Here is a 19,064-nt window from a genome sequence, read left to right on the forward strand (position 1 = left end):
AAAAATCAGTCCTTAACTAGAGTCTTCAAGGCCTTTATGCTCTGGCTCAGTTCAACCTCTCTGTTACTGTTATTTACTCCACCCTCCGCAGTCACATTGCCATTCATTTTGCTCCAGCTGAACTGGCTTCTTTGTTTTCCTCCAGTAGGCCAAATATACTCACCATTTATAGGGTTTTAGACTTCTCTGTGCTTGGAATACCCTCTGCCCAGGTAGCTGTGTGGTTCCCTCCCTCCATTCTGGCCTCTGCTCAAATCTGTCCCCATCAGAGACACTATCATTGACCTTCATAATTAAATCAGCATTCCTCTTTCCCCTTCCCATTACACTATCCTCCTAACCTGATTTATTTCTATTTCTGTTCTGTATTGTTTGTTTATTGTATTTTTTAAAAAAATTAGAATGTAAGCTCCTTGAGAGAGGGATTTTGTTTTGTTCACTGCTGTATCCTCAGTGCCTGGCACAGAGTAGGCTCAGTAAGTGCTTAGGAATGGAAGGCACTTCAAAAGCTGACTGAAAACTCATAGTATGTGAGTATAGATTCCTGGTTTTGGTAAATTTCACTACCCCCGAGAAGTTTTCACCAATTTCCTGATCAGAAAGAGAGAGGGAAGAAGGTCGGGGAGGCATATAAGCCTGGTTCTTAAAGTTCTGGGAACAAAGTGGGGCTCTTGTCCATTTTATGCTCTTTGTTCTTACAGATATATGTGCTTCCCTGTCCTTTCATTGTCTTTGTAGTAGCGCTTCAGTAAGGAGTGAAGGCAACACATGCATTCATTCTGCCAATCCAGTTGGCTCTTACAATAGAGGTCAAGGCTTCTTACACTACAACAAAGAAGACTCCTGCTGGATCCTGTATGATATTAGGAAACTTCAGTTGACTTGGGAACTCAGAGTCCTTTGCTTCCATTAAGTTATGCCTGTCAGCTGATAGGAAAACTTTTCAAATAAATGTCTCAGCTAATAGCCATTTGGGGATATTGAGCACTTAAAATGTAGCTTGTTTGAATTGAGATGTACTGTAGTTGTAAAATACATACCAATTTTCAAAAACGGAAACAATTTAAAATATCTCAATAGTCTTTTAAAATATTGACTACAAATGGTCATATTTTGGATATAGTGAATTAAAATATATTATTAAACTCAATTTTATCTCTTTTTGCTTTTTAAAATTTGGTTACCAGAAATTTAAAATGACATTATATGGGTTGCATTATTATTTTCTTGTTCAGCACTGTGGATTCAACAGCTAAGGCAAACACACCTCTCAGTAGTGGCCTAGAAAGCCATGGAAGGATCAATTAGCAGGTAGAACTTTTCCCCCCAAAGATAGATATTTTCATGTTTGATTTTGCTGTTCCTCTAGTTATTGTACTTTTGTATACCATGAAAAGAGCTATTAGCTTGGTTAACTTTTAACTTTATGTAGATTTGAACTTAACAATCTGTTCTATTTCCTTTTTAAAAAGTGCTATATTACAAGTAAAACTCTATAACAGAACAAAATGGATCCAAAATTTCCCAAACTGTACTGTTCTATTTAAGATTAATGTTACACCTAGATACATTCGGATCCCAGGATTTTTAGTTCTACAGTGTAATTCCAAAGGGGTATGAATAGTCTGAAAATGTTTTCATAGCTATAAGCAGTTTTTCGAATTGCCTAAAAATAATCTATTGAAATACCTATTAGTTGAAACAGAAATGGAGAATACTTCCTTTTGACTGTCCAGTGACTAACCTTCATGATTATTGGCTAGTACTGGATCAATTTGGCCTCAAAGCCCAGTTGATTATACTGTATTGTTATAGCTATATTGGCCTTTAACTTCTCCATAGAGGCACAGGTTATAGTCAGTTTGGCATTCATTTTTAATTTTATGAAGAGTGTTTCAAATTAAAACCTATCAGATCACTCTCCCTCCTCTGAGACATTAATATGGTCCTTATATAATTAAGCCATCCACCATTCAAGCCGATTAACAACTTCCAGAATAGGAATTTGAGATTGAAAACACTATTCCCAATTGCCATTCTTCAGCCTAAAGGATTAGGGAATTATAGCCCCTTGTTTCTGACTCATCTTTTATCAGAATGCCAAAAGATGAAATTTTCCTTATTTCCTTTTTCCTTATTTGTGTACTCAGATAATTTTTCTTCAAGACCTAAAGAATTGTGTGTGTGTGTGTGTGTGTGTATGTGTGTGTATTTTTTTTTTTTTTTTTTTTTGGTAAAAGTTGAAAGATTCCAGACAAAGTAGTCAGATTTTATGTCTCTCAGACTAACTTTCTGGGTCAATTTATTTTGAAAATAATATTTTCATATAATCTATAATAATAAAAGTGTAATAGGCTAATTAGGCCCAATAGCTAGATAACCTTCCAGACAAAGCCTGGGCTGTGAGGGCCGAGCCCCTTTGTACAAATTTCGTGCTTTGGGCCTCTAGTTTTAATATAAAAATATTTCTTTTTCACAGTTGTCTTTCCTTCCTATAGTCTCATTCTTGAAAGGAGAGAACATTTCATCTTTCTGTTTTTAGTTTTTCTATTACCCATTGTACATTTCTTTTCCTGTACATTTGAATTGTATTGCTAAATTATGTATATAGTTTTTCCATTGTGAGGAATTTGCTTTTTTTAAAAAAAAAATATTTTATTGATTTTTTACAGAGAGGAAGGGAGAGAGAGAGCTAGAAACGTCGATGAGAGAGCAACATCGACCAGCTGCCTCCTGCACACCCCCTACTGGGGATGTGCCCGCAACCAGTGTACATGCCCTTGACCGGAATCGAACCCAGGACCCTTCAGTCCGCAGTCCGACGTTCTACCACTGAGCCAAACCGGCTTCGGCGGAATTTGCTTTATTTATGCTATCTCCCATTTCTTTTATTCTTCTCTCTAGTTTTGTTAGTTGTAGTATTATTTTTAGTTCTGCTCAGGTTATTTACATAACATTAATATATTCTCTAATTTTGATTTCATTACCATCAGATCGTATTTCTTTCATTATGTAAGATGAGGAAGTTAGTATCCCCTCCTATTTATACTTTTAACTTTAATTCATTTTTTAAGAATAATTGTCTGGCTTTATCTGAGGGTGTAAATTATGTTCTTTGCAGTGTCTTAGTATGTTTATAGAAAATGTGGGAGGGACCAAATGGCCTAAGTGTTCCTTAAACCTTCTTTTGATTAACTTATTGCCCCATTTTTCATTGCTGTTCTCTGTTCATAGCTTAGAGAATCTCCTAGTCTTTGCTAGTAAAACTGGTACATACTCTTAGTGCAACTTTCTCATTATTTAATTTGGGTCTTCTATGATGTATTTATCAATGTAATCACACTTGCTATCTGTGTTCCATAAATTTATCAAGATCTGATCTTGGCCCCATTCCCCCCCCCCCCCCTTTTTTTATTGATTAATGTATTATATATGTGTCCTTATTCCTCCTTTGCGCCCCTTCCCCCCCACTTATCCCCTAGCCCCTCTGGTGTCTGTGTCCATTGGTTAGGCATATATGCATGCATACAAGTCCTTTGGTTGATGTCTCCTCCTTACCCCACCCACCCCTACCTTTCCTCTGAGGTTTGACAGTCTGATTGATGCTTCTCTGTCTCTGGATACTCAATGGACAAAAACTAAAACTATTTTATCTAAGAATAGGAACAAGACAGGGATGCCCACTTTCACCACTCCTGTTTGACATAGTACTGGAAATGTTAGCCATAGCAATTAGACAAGAAGACATAACACTCTCATTATTGGCAGATAACATGATACTGTACATAGAAAACCCTAAAGACTCCATCAAAAATTATTAAACTTAATATATATATTGTTATCTTTCTTTAAAATTTTTTTTTACTGTTTCACTTCATTACTGCTGTGTATGTGCTCCATGTGAGTGATGTAGGTGCTTATGTAGGTGGGTTCTGACTTATGGTGAAAATTGTGTTATGTCGCACTGTAGGAACGGATCTCCGATGTAACCTGAGGACCTACTGTGTGTGTGTGTGTGTGTGTGTGTGTGTGTGTGTGTGTGTATTAGAGGCCTGGTGTGCAAGATTTGTGCACTGGGTGGGGAGGGAGGGGCCTGGAAGGGAGGACAAGGGGGGAACCCTCAGCCCAGCCTGCACCCTCTCGCAGTCCTGGATTTCTGGGCATGTCCGCCTGCTGGCTTAGGCCTGATCCCCTAAATGATTGGTCCCTCAGGGATCGGACCTGAGCTGGCAGTCAGATATCCCTCTTGCAGTTGAGGGCTCTCGCAGTCCAGGAGCTCTCGTTCCCTGTGAGAGTGCTGCTCAGCCAGAGGCCAGGTGCACTGCCTTGGAGGTGAGAGAGGCTCCTGCCACCGCTGCTATGCTTGCCAGCCTTGAGCCCGGCTTCTGGCTAAGCGGTGCTCCCCCTGTGGGAGCCCACTGACCACCAGGGGGCAGCTCCTGTGTTGAGCACCTGTCTCCTGGTCTACTGGTCTCCTGGTGGTCAGTGCACATCATGGTGACTGGTGGTTCTACCATTTGGTCGATTTGCATATTCGGCTTTTATTATATAGGATATAACACACACACACACACTCAGGTATTAAAACTCTGTACTATTTTAAAATTGATGGTTGATAGAAGCTTTTAATCTGAAAAGTTAATATACAAAATAGGAAAATATTTCAAAGTTTAGCACTTCTCTGAGCTTTTTTATGTGAATATTATCCTTTCTATTACCACTTTTAATTAATTGCCTTTTTAAATTTCCTGTGTAACTTGTTTTACATTCTTGGAGGAGTAATGTGGGATTTGTACAAATTTCTGGAAAATGTATTTTAAAAATCCAAACAAAATCTATTCCCATTCATCATCTCATTCTCCTATATTCCCTGGTGCCCAGCTTTACACATAGGTATGTAATAAATGTTAGCACTCTACTGAATTGAGGTTTTTACTGTAGGATTAAAAGTAGCCCTGTGAAAGAGCCAAGAAAACAGTTGATCACAGTAGATGTGTAGTCCACGCTATTGTTTAGTCTTAGGATGGACTATTCTGAATTTTGACTTGCAGGATTTTTAACAAAACTTGCTCCCTCCTCTTACTAAACCTGTAGCATCTGGCAGTAGAAGAAAGTATAGTGGGACTTACTGGCACCATGGTGCAGAGCATTGAAGAATTCCATATTGTGACAACGCATCAAAATAAATTGCTGTCAGCAGACCAAAACACCAAGTGCTGTGATTCTGTCTGACGTGTGAAGATTCAGACAGGCTGTCTTGACAAGTTGTGGTAGGGCACCTGCATTTGACAGAAGACAGTGATATAAATCTGATTTGCCTGATATGAAGCACCTAGATATAGTTAATGCTGGTGACAATAAGTCTGCATAAAATTTCCAGGCATAAGTCTGATTTTACCTCTGTTATGTGGCATTATTTTTGGGGGTCACCTTTTGATACTACTTGGTACTTTTTTGTGTTCATAGTTTGGCTTTTAAATATAATTGCAAATAAGAAGTTAAGAAAAATATAACAAATTAAGGTTTAAGTCATTGCTTTTCTTTGGTAGTATTGTAGAAGGCAGCACTACTGCAGTTGCTCAAAGCAAAAGAAAAGCAATGAAATTTTGTTTTATACTAATCATAAAAATAATAATAGTTGAGGTATTTATTTTGCAACTTACAGCCAAAATATTGAAAGCAGTGGGTTAGAAGTTACGAGTTACTATACATTTTATCTCTAGCTGTATTTGGCTTTGAAGCCTCCAGGAGAGGTAAAAATCGTTGAATAGATGGTTAATTTTTACTTTTCATTACCAATAAATGATAACTTTTTATAGTACCAGCATATATCATAGCTCATTTAAGAATGTGTAAAACATATCATAGCTCTGGAGTTTAATTATTGCATTTGATACTTGCTTCTCTGTTTCAGTTCTTCATGTAACCACAAATGGTTCATTCTGACAGTAGCAAGCTAGTAAGGAATGCATTGAGATAGAAATTTCAATTATATTTTTCAAATTACATTTTAAGATTTAAGAGATAACAATAATGGACTTAGTTGGAAAAAGAAGAATCGTTTTAAAAGCAAAGGAGGGTTTAGATTAGATCATTTCTGAAAATTTAAAACAAAAAATTGAAATGAAGACAAGGTAAATTATCTTCTTTTCACTCTTTTATAGTAATTAACTTGTTTGTAGCATTCATGGTGAGTCTTGTCATTGTCCAGATATAGAAATATATTGGATTTTCCCTCGTTTCAGTGATGCTATTATTTCTGCTTTATTTTTTAAAATCCCATTTGAAGATTAGTTTAAAGTTATAGCCAATTGTTGCTCAATGTTACTGAAAAACCTAGAGAAAGAATTTAAGAATTCCCCAAAGCTGAGAAGTTTTGAAAATTGCAGTGTCCACTATAAGGTTTTTAAAGGTATAAAACATTATTTTTTAAAAATTACCACTCATTCTTGACTCTATTGTTATTTTATTCCTTAAAGGCTGCTAATGAGAAATAGAGCCTCATTATGATTTTAAGGATGAGAGAGGAAGGCTTTTAATTAATGATATGTAAATGGCCTTGAATTGATTATGTTAGAATATCAAGAGAGATGGGTAGAAGCTGTGGTGTAATATATTTTAATTAAGAATTAATTAAAAATGATGGCAATTTCATAAAGCCTCACAGAAAATAGTGGAATTTACTTTCTGTCAGGAGTAAATTAGCCTGTGATTAAATAAAGGGCCTGCATTAATAGTGGAGTTATTTTTAAACTGTGCTATGAAGAATTATGTAATTTTTTCTAAATAAGTAAAATTAAAATTTAATATTTAAAGGTGGATTGTAAACATTGACAGGGAGCTAACATGTTGATGAACCTATTTATTGTTCCTCTGTTAGAAAAATTTTGTGTAAATACTTTTAACTCAGTATATATACTGTGTAACTTAAAAAAAAAATGGACTGTGTTCTATTGCCTGTTTAGTGGTGAGGTAAGAAGTGCTGTTATAAGTAGCCTTGACATTTTTCCTCTTGGCCTGTTGTATAGAAGATCAGGGAAAATTCTTTACTGATCATTGAAAATCATTTTTAAAGGAGATACATTTTAAATTTTGTTCTCCAGAGTTTAAAATCATTTCTTAACCTTGAGGTGGTTTTTCATTGTAAATACTAATATTTTTAAGGAAGGGTATGGATAGCACCTTTTTAGAAACTTGAAAATATTTTTTCATGTTGAAACTAGGTATTTCCCTGAACATGTTTTATATTCATATCTAACAGGCAAGCTATCTTTTATAAATATTTTTTTCAGTAGTTTAAAAGAGGCTTTAAAAGGAAACCATGTTTGAGTTTAACATTGATTGTAATTTGACCATAGTAGAAGACTGTATAATCTAATAAATGCATATACTTCATTAATGGTTTTTCATACATTCATACAAAGTATCCTTTTAGTGTTATAGCTGATTGTATTGGATTATTATTTAAAACTTCATACAGCACATTGTGACATCCTCAATCTTATTAATTCTATACCGCATACTTATGAAACACATACTAATGAATAGCTGAATTTGTGAATTTTATAGATTCTTCATCTCAGCAGTTGTGTAATTTGGGTATACACTTGTGGTTGTTTTTTATTTTTTTTCTTAAATATATTTTTATTGATTTTAGAGAGGAAGGGAGAGGAAGAGAGAGAAACACCAATGATGAGAGGAGAATCATTGATTGGCTGCATGCCCTCTACTGTGGATCGAGCCCACAACCCAGGCCTATCCTCCAGTTGGGAATCGAATTGTGACCTCCTGGTTCATAGGTCAATGTTCAACCACTAAGCCATCATGGCTGGGCCACTTGTGGTGTTTTAAAAAATTGTGGGATTTTTTTTGCTAATCAGCTAAAAAAAAAAAAATAATAATGTGAATTTTTATTCATCAGTAACTATTTTCATTCATTAAATCTCACTGCCTATGTTTGCTATTTTAGTATGTTTTAGTATGTTTCTTAGTAAGTAGTACAGCCATATTTTGTGAAGCTACTATGATGTTTGAAACTCAAAATACAATTATGGGGAAGGTTGGTGGTGGGGAGTGAACATTTCCTTGTTCCCTCTGCAAATGTCTATTATTGCTGCTAATTACTAACATTTTAAAATTTACCCCACTCATTGTGGTATATAAAAATCTGTGCATTATACAAAATTATTAAGACTATGTATTTATTTTTATTCACTTGTACATGCTACTCAGAAAATGGATTTTATGTATCTACTAGAGGCCTGGTGTATGAGATTCATGCACTGGAGGGGTGTCCCTCAGCCCAGCCTGCACCCTCTCTAATCTGGGACCCCTCAGAGGATGTCTGACTGCCAACTTAGGCCCAGTTCCTTCGGGAAAGATTTTGGTTGGCTTTGTGGAAGAGCTACTTGACTACTAGTGTGAAATATAACTAATTGTTCAATTTGTGAGTCTCTGTATGGATCAGTCTCTCTTGGATATGTGCCACATATGCCTGTAGTTAGGCATCTTGACTGGAACCTTGTTCAAGGGCCCTCCAGTGCTGCTGTTCCATCTTCCTGTATTGATCTTGTATTTCCAAGGAATACAACTCCATGAGAGTGAAATATCCTAACTTATTTGTTGTACTTGTTATGGGACAGTTAGGCTTCGTTTTGCTATTTTCCTAGTGGCTGAAAGGAAAAGAGAACTCTATGGTAGTGATTAAGGTATATTTTAAGTCTAGTGAATCAGACCTTCCTAATTGTAAGGAAATTCACGTCTAGAAAGATAATATAGAGACCCATTATGACAGAATTAGAATCTATAATGATGAGTTAATCTAATGATTTATTTTTTTAAAACTCGTTTATTAGAGAATGGGAGACAAATTTATAAGAACCTCTGCTCTCTTCAGTGCTTTCTGTAACCCAGCTGTTGTAATGTAACAGTTATAGGTACTAATTATTGAGAACTTACTGTTTGCCATGCCTTATAAAAATGCTTGACTAGTTCAATTAATCTTCATACAACTCTAAGATGTAGGTCATTGGCTCTCAAACTTCATGTTTTCAGGACCCCTTTCCATGCCTCTTGGGATCATTAAGAACCCTAGAGATCTTTTGCTAATATGGATTATATCTATCAATATTTGTCATTAGAAATTATAAAAAATTATTTATTTAAAAATAACAGTAATAAACCAACTGCATTAGGCATAAATAACATTTTTAAAAAATTTATGGTTTCCCAAAGAAAAAGTTAATAAGAAGAGTGGAACTGTTTTACATTTTTTGCAAGTCTCTTCAATGTTTGACTTCAGCAGCTGAATTTTTTAATCTGTTCTGCATTCAGTCTGTGGTGATATCATATCCATCATTGTAAACTTTATTGTATACTCATGAGCAAATGCAAGTATAAAGGGCAACAACATCTTAGTAATATTATGAATATAGTTTTGACCTTGCCAGACACCTGAAGGTGCATTGTGGGCCCCAGGACTATACTTTGAAAACCACTGATGTAGGAAATATTCTTATTTTACTAGTAAATGTCACTGTTTACTTCTGATAGGCTGTACTGCTAACAAGTATTTATTTTTCTTCATCTTTATTTCTCTTGTTTTGGCATTTAGAGTATCAATTTATGATTGTGATATCACCCAGTTTAATACAGTAGTGTCTTTATTGTAGAATTTAATTTGGGGGCTTTGATAGAATATCCTATACATCTATTTAATTTTGCATTGGGAGACACTTCTAAATATTACTGTGGGTGGTAGTTTTCTACAAGTTCAATTATAGCATAGTATCTTTGAACGAGAAAGGCAATAACATTAATATTTAACTAGTGCCAAAAGTTAGAACATTTCATTATGGGAGAAAACTGCTATAATTGACTATTAGTACATAGAGATTCTAGCCTAATAAATTCATTTATACACACTATCTTAGTAAATTCTTTTTGGGAATGGTTTTTATGGCTCAGAATTTTCATATGTGAAAGAATTTTTTATTTGGAAAAAATTATTCCTTACTTGAAAATAAAATACTTTGTTTACTATTCTTATATTTTGATTATCACAAAATAAAATACTTTGTTTACTGTTTTTATATCTTGAGTATCACAAGTGATATAGTAATAACCTTCCTCTTTCCTCAAAATGCTTTTATGTGAGGTTTCAGACAGAATTGAAAATCAGATATTTTAAGTGCTTGATGACTCTCACTTGTCTGGAAAATTCACCCATTAGTGTAGGGTCAATGGTGATTAGGGGAATCTTTCTTTTGAAAATATATCTATGATTATGAATGCTACAAAAACATAATAATTGTAATATCAGTAAGAACTATTTAGAAAGTTCAGCTGATTGTGTGAAGACCTTATTGGGAAGGATAGATTTCTCTGTCCTTCAATTATGGGCCTAATTTTTAACCTAACAAAATTATGCAGTGTATAAATGAATGTATCTGAATGAGGTATTGCTAGAAATTCTGAAGTAAAGAGTCATGTGAGATATATGGAATTTTTACATATTAATTTTTATTTGTGATATATTTTTAAAATACAGGCATTCATATTCCCTCCTGTTAAATTTAATAAATGTTAATATTTTGCTATACCTGCTCTAGATATTTATTTAAAAAAGCAACCCATTTATATTCCCCATCCATTCAGCTCCCTAACTTACTTATACAAAAGTAGTGCTTATCTTGTAATTGGTGCATATGTTAATTTGAATTTGTAAAAATCTTCCTGAATGGATAAGGTTTATAAATATTATATACTAATGGTATCTTTAGTATTGGTATAAAAATAAGTATTATATATATTTATATACATAAATATATATATATATATACACACACACATACGTATGCATACATACATATTGCTCTGTAGCTTCCTCTTTTCCTCACTATTGTTCTTCAAGTGTATTCAATTTGATGCCTGTGGATTGATTTGATTTATTTTAACTCCTCCTCTTCATGATTGATGGATGTTTAAATTGTTTTCAAAGTTTTGCTATTATAATTGTTCTTGTATACATATTCTTGTTCATATTCAGGAATTTCTCTAAAGTCTATAAATAGAAATGTTGCGTTATAGAGTATGTGTATATTCTTCTTTACTCAATGCTGCTAATTGCTTTTCAAGTGGTTATACCAATTTACTTTGACACCAGCAATAAGACTATGTGATACATAGCTTTGTTCTGGAATTATACACCTATTTTTTCAGAATCAGACATTAAATTCACTTAGGATATTAGTCTAGACTCTAGAGTGTTTATGTATTGGGTATAGATGTAAGTAGTTTAAAGTTTGGACTTTTGCTGGAAATTATAGTTTCTATTTTATATTACTTTTTTATCTAGAGGATTTATTTTTGAGTTATTAGTACACTGACAAGATAAACACAAAAGTCATTCAATATACTTGCTTCCATATTCTCGCTAGGTAATCATTTTGTTTTTGACCTGCCAGATGTGATATATATCAGTGTTTTTCAACCTTTTTTGGGCAAAGGCACACTTGTTTCATGAAAAAAATCACGAGGCACACCACCATTAGAAAATGTTAAAAAATTTAACTCTGTGCCTATATTGACTATATATAAAGTAATTCTCTAGAATAGGAATCAAATAAACACAAAGAAAGTATTTTATAATTATTTTATTATGAAATATTAAGTAAACAAAATAGTGAAAAATTATAAAATTCTTGTCTTGTCTGCACCTAAGGCACACCAGGCAACAAGTGCCGCGGAACAGCCGTTGAAAAACGCTGATATATATAATTACATAAATTTTCCATATATCTGAGTAATTTTTCCATATTTCTGAGTAATTAACGGTTTATGTAGAAATGCTCCAACTATATTTTTATTTGTTGAACATAATTTATTAGGAATCAAAACCATCATATTTAGGATAAGACCAAAATTAAGGTTGTGTCAATATTCATGACACAATAAAGATTTGTCATAACAACCCTATAAAACGGGAGATGGGGACAAATACTTAATAGCTCTTTTGCTATCTTTAATGCAGCGATTTTCAACTGGTGTGCTGTAAGAATTTTTAAAACATGCAATACCCCTGACCTCTTTTTGCTGATTGTCAAATAAAAAAACGACAACACAACAGTACCCATCTGGTGTGAATGCCCTATCTTTAAACCATAAATACACGAGTTATATAATAGAGTTACAGCTGATTGGTTAATTTCTGGTACCAGAAATCCTTATATACAAGTATAGGCATCTGATTTTTTAAAAAGTCACTTTGGAGCAAAAGTGTAGGTAATTACCATTATTATTATTATTATTATTAGTAGTAGTAGTAGTAGTAGTAGCAATAAATCAATCAAAATTATACCTATTTTGTCAGATCAGCAAAAAATATAGCATATTTTTTGGTGTGCTGCAAAATTGTAGTAGTTAGTTTATGTATGCCAAAAGATGAAAAATGTCGAAAATTACTGCTTTAATATTCTACTCCTGTAATAGAATTTTACTGGTTGATCATTTAAATGCAAGGTTAGAAATAAATTTGTTGATCCATCTAGAAAAATAAGATTGGTCAGTTATTAAAACTACTCTTGACCTTTCAATTAACATATCAAGTTATATTAGGCCAAATATAGCAGTTTGGGGCAGTAGTTAAATAATTTATTTATTATTATTTTTTTATAATATATTTTATTGATTTTGTACAGAGAGGGAGAGAGATAGAGAGTTAGAAACATCGATGAGAGAGAATCATCGATCAGCTGCCTCTTGCACACCCCCTACTGGGTATATGCCCGCAACCAAGGTATAATACATGCCCTTGACCAGAATTGAACCCGGGACCCTTCAGTCCCCAAGCCGACGACGCTCTATCCATTGAGCCAAACCGGTTTCAGCTAAATAATTTATTTATAACAGGAAATTATTGACCACAAGGTTCTCTCTCAGATTAAAGGTTTTGTAATGTATTTAGAAATTTCAATTTATTCAATTTATTAGCAAATCAAAAGAAATATAGAGTTCTAAACATCACTTTGACAGATTTATTTTCCCTTATTTCTATTAAAAGTATTTTGAAATGTTTGATTTGATACTAAAAATCAGGAACATGAGTCCCCTTCTTTGTTCTAGGATAAACAGAACACATGCTTTCTGCAGTTTCCTTGATCAATGAGAAAATGCCTTATAGCAAAACCACCTGGAGAGAATGTAGCTGTAGGTGATCCCCTGAGAGGTTTTTTGATTGGAGCTGGAAGTTTGGTATTGAAAGAAGAGGGAGACAGACAGGTTGTTTGAAAAAATTCCCATTAGACCAAATGCTTATGTTGAAGCAGTGCTATACCATTTTTCACGTAGAAAATGTAACTTTATCAGTTTTAAAGGTTAAAGGCTATTCATTGCATCATTATAATAATGTATTTCTATTTTGGAATTTTTGTATACATCATATTGCACTTCATTAGCCAGTAGACCAGAAATTTCATTTATTCACACACTGCTTTTTGGTGTTTTTTTTCCCTAGGATTTTATTCTGGAAATACATTATTACAAAATTTATCATTTATCTTAAGGTCAGTGCAAAATGCAGTACATTTTCTTTAGCTAAATACACTTGTCAAGTTTATAGACAGCAAAAGAAGAGAGATAAGCTTGATGATTTGACTTATAATTATTGTGATATATGTACCATGTTAATGTTGATATTCTTAGGAATTCTAATTTCATTAGATGTGTACTCTCGACATTTACTCTGCTAATTATGAGTTGCTAAAACTTCTGTTTACATTCAAGTTTGTGTACAATTTAAAACTAATTAGATGACATTAATATGTGCTTAATTTTGTTTCTTTATTTATTTTTTCAGTCCCCATCCAAGGATATTTTTTCCATTAACTTTCAGAGAGTTGAAAGGAGGGAGGAAGAGGAGAGAGAGAGAAACAGAGACAGAGATAGAGTGAGAGAAACATCGACCTGAGAGACACAATGATTGGCTGTTTCCTGCATGAGGCCCACCAGGCCAGGAACGAACCTACAACTGAGTTATGTGCTGTTGATTGGGAATTAAACTCACAACCCTTAAGTCCCAGGGCTGTTTTTAATTTTTTCATATCTCAGCAGTTTGCTTTGAAGTTTTCCTTGTAGTCATGCTGTTAGGATGCACAACATTTTAACCTCCCTTCCCTTAAATTTAAAAAACAAACAAAAAACAAAGTAGGAATATCTAGTGGTTTCCTGAAAGAAGAGAAGCGAAGTTAATTGTTTTAAGAAGATTCTAATTGAAGAATTACTGGTAAAGTGCCTTAGTCTTGAGATTGGCTTGGTCCTGGCACTGCTCCGTGGCAGTGGAGTCCCAGATGCCTGGCCAAGCATCCCTTACCGACATCTGGAACCAGTTGCAATACATCACTGTCAAAACTGCTTTCTATACGTATCTGCATTTACACATTAGTTACCCACGCAGCACTCATCAAAAAAGCTGAACAATCTTGACATGGTGTCCCTTGTGGAACTGCAAAGGTGAACCGAAGTTGGGAGGCAGTGTCTCGCGTCACTGTCTGCTGAGCTCTTACCACAGGAAGCCTGATTAAAAGTGAAAGGAAAAATTTATCAGTTGCCTCAGCTCTGTAGACTTCAGTATAATTTTTTATTTACAAAAGGGATTTTTAAATATTATTTAAAGCATATGTATTATGAGCATCAAACTGATTTTATTTGTTTAGAGGCGAGAAAAATATTTCTTACTCTTAGTGGAGAAAAGATTATTTTGTATATTTCTTAGATTTATTTATTTTTTACTAGCTAGGTAATTTATTTTATGTATCATTGTAGAGACAATTTAACTTAACAGTAGAACCATAAATTATATAAAAAAATACTTGTAACACCGTGCCACTTAAATTTAATTGATGAATATTATAAAATTTAAAACAGTAACTTACCTTTGGTGAAGTAATATCTTTGCTCATTAATTTTTAAAAAGCTGATTAATAGAAAAAGAAAAGTGGTTATTTATAGATTTTTATATTGTGTATTTATCTGTTATTGAAGAAGAAATCAGAATTTTGACAAAAAACAAACATTGGCTCTTTACCTTAAGAACTACTCAAGAGTCTTTGCTATCCTATTCTCTACAATAAGAGTACAACTAATAGTAATAATGACAATGGTGGGCATTTTGGGTACTGCAAATAGTCTATATGCTTTATATGGGTTATCTTATTCAGACTTAACAAATGGGTGTACTTGTTCCCCTATTTGACGGAAGAAAAACTGTGGTTAAAGAAATTAGATTCTCCCAAATTCACACAATTAATAAGTGGTAGAGCTAGGTTTCAATTCCCTAGTAGTCAGTTAGCTGTTACTGTTTTTTCTTTTTATTCGTTGGTTTATATTTTTTACTTGATAAGATTTTCAAACATCATAAAAAGAACATACAGTGAACTCTTATATAACCATCAGCCAATTTAATCACCATTAATATTTTATACTTGTTTCATATCTCCTCCCACAGCCTTTTTCCTGTTAGAATATATTTAAAGCAAATTTCAGACACTATGTAATTTCATCTCTAAATATTTAAATTTGCTTTTTTAGAAAAGTTTTTTAAATTGATTTTTAGAGAGAGGGAGGAGGGTGGGGAGAGAGAGAGAGAAACATCAGTATAAGAGCATCAATCAGCTGCCTCCTATATGCCCTGCACTGGGAATCAATTCCTTGGTTCCCAGGCCAATACCAACCAACTGAGCCACACTGGCCAGAACAACTCTACTTTTTAAAAAGCTATTTCTTCCTTACATAAACCACAGAGCCATTATCACACCTCAGAAAATTGGTAAGTTCAATTAACAAGTCTTTATGTTAATATCATATCTATTCAGATTTCCTGATTGTTGAATATGAATATACACACACACACACACACACACACACACACACACACACACACATATATATATATCTCATTTTACAGTTGGGTTGTTTGAATTAGGTTCCAAAATGTCCATTCACTATATTTGATTGTTATGACTCTTTAACTGTCTTTAAACTAGAACAGAGAGACACCCTCATCCCCAACTCCCTCACCAATCACCAGTGCTTTTCCACATACTATTAACTTCTTGAAGAAACCAGAATGATTATCCTGGATTTTGTTGATTACTTCTTCATGGCATTATTTCATTTATGCCTGCCTGTATTCTCTGACTTCTAGACTGTAAGTTAGATCTGAAGACTTGATTAGATTCATATTGTATCATGTCAGCCATAAAGTTTGGTTGTCTTACTTTTTGTAATGTTAAGATTGATTTCAGTAGTGCCAGCCTGCTCCTTTCATTGTCAAGTTCCTCATTCATCATCCTTTTACCTAATGGTTTTATCCTCCATGGATGATCACTGCTTGAATTACTGAATTTCTTAGGGGTTGAAAATGGTAATTTCCAATTATGTTATTCCTTCTTCATTTATTAGCCAAAACTCTTTAAAAGAGTTTTATTCAATTCAGTAGAGCTATTTGGTTATCCTGAAATGCAATTCATACTGGAAAGGCAGTATAAAATACGTAATTCTTCCCTTTTAATTATCAATTTCCAGAGTAAAGAGGTAGTGCCTTAATATTCTCCAGTGGTGAATAAGTTCTGATTTCTTTCCTCTTTTCTTTATCTTGATTCTATTTTTTTTTAAGTTGTTATTATGAAGTCTTGGCTTTTTTGATGTTGTTGTTAATCCTCACCCGAGGATATTCCATTGATTTTTAGAGAGAATTGAAGGGAGGGAAGCAGGAGAGAGAGAGTGAGAGAGGAAAACATCATGTGAGAGGGACATACTATTTGGTTACCTCTTACACTTGCCCTGAGGCTGGAGATTGAACATGCAACCCAGGAACATGCCCTTGACTGAAAATTGAATCTGAGACCCTTTGATGTGTGGGCTGATGCTCTAACCATTGAGAACACTGTCCAGGGGATGAGGTTTTGGTTTTTTGCATGTGCAGTGTGTTTTAATCAGTGCAGGCATTATTTGTTTTGATGCTGAAGTTATACCACATTTGCCCAATGGGATTTCCTTCTACCTGGCTCTTGTATTCTTGTTTTTTTATTTTTGAATTTTTTAAATTTTTTTATTGTTTAAAGTATTATATATATATGTCTCCTTTCCCCCCATTGACCTCTTTCTGGCCATTCCCACCCCCCAGTACATTTTCTCACCCCCCTACTATCTGTGTCCATGGTTATGCTTATATGCATGCATATAAGTACTTTGGTTGCTCTCTTACCCCCTTTTCCCTGGCTTCCTTCTTAGATTGGATGGTCTGTTCGATGCTTCTGTGTCTCTGGCTTTATTTTTGTTCATCACTTTATGTTGTTCATTATATTCCACAAATGAATGAGATTGTGTGATATTTACCTTTCTCCGACTGGCTTATTTTGCTTAGCAAAAATGCTCTCCAGGTCCATGCATGCTGTTGCAAATGGTGAGAGTTCCTTCTTTTTTACAGCAGTGTACAGTAGTATTCCATTGTGTAGGTGTACCACAGTTTTTTAATACATTCATCTAGGCTGTTTCCAAATCTTAGCTATTATAAATTGTGCTGATGTCCTTTCTGATTGGTGTTTCTGATTTCTTGGGATACATTCCTAGAAGTGGGATTCCATTTTTAATTTTTTGAGGATACACCATATGTTTTCTTCCTGTGTCCTTTTGATAAGATTCTATCATTAGCTTTTATCACTCTTACTTTCTTGCATAACAAACTGTGCCAGGCTCATCTTGTATATGCCTAGGATTAGATTTAGAATCTGCCATTTTACCAAAGAGCCATGTATTTTTTTGTGTGTTTTTTTAAATTGAGGTATTACATATAAAGACCACAATATGGGTACTCAATGCGATTGGGTTGTTTGCATTTAGAAAAAAAGAGGGAAATGAATTCACATTGATAATTCTAATTGAAATATAAAATTACAGGGTTTTTACTTAATGTTTTTTGTACCTTTTTTCTTTATGTTAACATTTGTATTCCTGGCTCAGTGGAATACAATTCTGGTCAAGGACACATGTCTGGGTTGCAGGCTCGATCCCCAGTAGGGGGTGTGCAGGAGGCAGCTGATCAATGATTCTCTCTCATTGATGTTTCTATCTCTCTCCCTCTCCTTTCAATAAATATACATTTTAATAAATCAATAAAAATGCATTTTAAAAAATTGTATTTCTAACAAAAGTAACATAATTTTTTATTTTGTTTGTCCTATATTATAACCAGAGGTCCGGTGCATGGATTTGTGCACAAGTGGGGTTCCTCTGCATTCATGCACAAGTGGGATCCCTCTGCCTGGCCTGTGCCCTCTTGCAAAAAAGTTTTATACCCATTTCCTCCCAATTCTGCCTTTCCCCTTTCCCCCAGTCCAGCCCTAGGTAACAACTATTAACACCTACTTTCTGTCTTTATAGGCTTGCCAAATCTTGACATTTCAAATCAGTGGGATTATACCATATGTGGTCTTTTGTGATTGGCTTACCATTATATTTTCAAGTTTCTTTAATGTTGCAGCATGTATCAATATTTCATTTCCTTTTATTGCAGAATAATTTTTCATTGGATATATATTTTATGTATCCACTTACCAGTAGATGGGTATTGAGTTGCTTTACTCTTCTGGCTATTATGAATAATGCTGCTATGAACATTTGCGTACAAGTTTAAGTATGGACATACTCTTTCATTTTTCTTGGGTATACACCTTGGAATGTAACTGCTGCATCATGTTGTAATTTTATGCTTAACCTTTGAGGAACTCTCAGACATATACCTAAACTAGCTTTTTGTACCAAAGCACAAAATATTTGGAGAGAAAAAATTCCAGGAATGGTGGCTGTATTGTCTAGAGTAGAAATGTATGGTATTTTTAAAAATATATTTTATTGATTTTTTACAGAGAGGAAGAGAGAGGGATAGTTAGAAACATTGATCAGCTGCCTCCTTTCACAGAGGGAGAGAGAGAGAGAGAAACATCTGTGATGAAAATCATTGATCGGTTACCTCTTTCATTCTCCCTACTGGGGATTGAGCCCGCAAC

General features: G+C 34.1%; 1 protein-coding gene across 7 annotated transcripts in view; it reads left to right on the plus strand.

Annotated features, from left to right (window-relative positions):
- PBX3 (PBX homeobox 3) overlaps positions 1–19,064 on the plus strand; it is a 174,962-nt gene that overhangs the window by 43,319 nt on the left and 112,579 nt on the right. The window lies entirely within an intron of this gene.

The sequence above is a fragment of the Pipistrellus kuhlii genome, unplaced genomic scaffold (assembly GCF_014108245.1).
Source record: "Pipistrellus kuhlii isolate mPipKuh1 unplaced genomic scaffold, mPipKuh1.p scaffold_m20_p_43, whole genome shotgun sequence".
Taxonomy (NCBI): Eukaryota; Metazoa; Chordata; class Mammalia; order Chiroptera; family Vespertilionidae; genus Pipistrellus; species Pipistrellus kuhlii.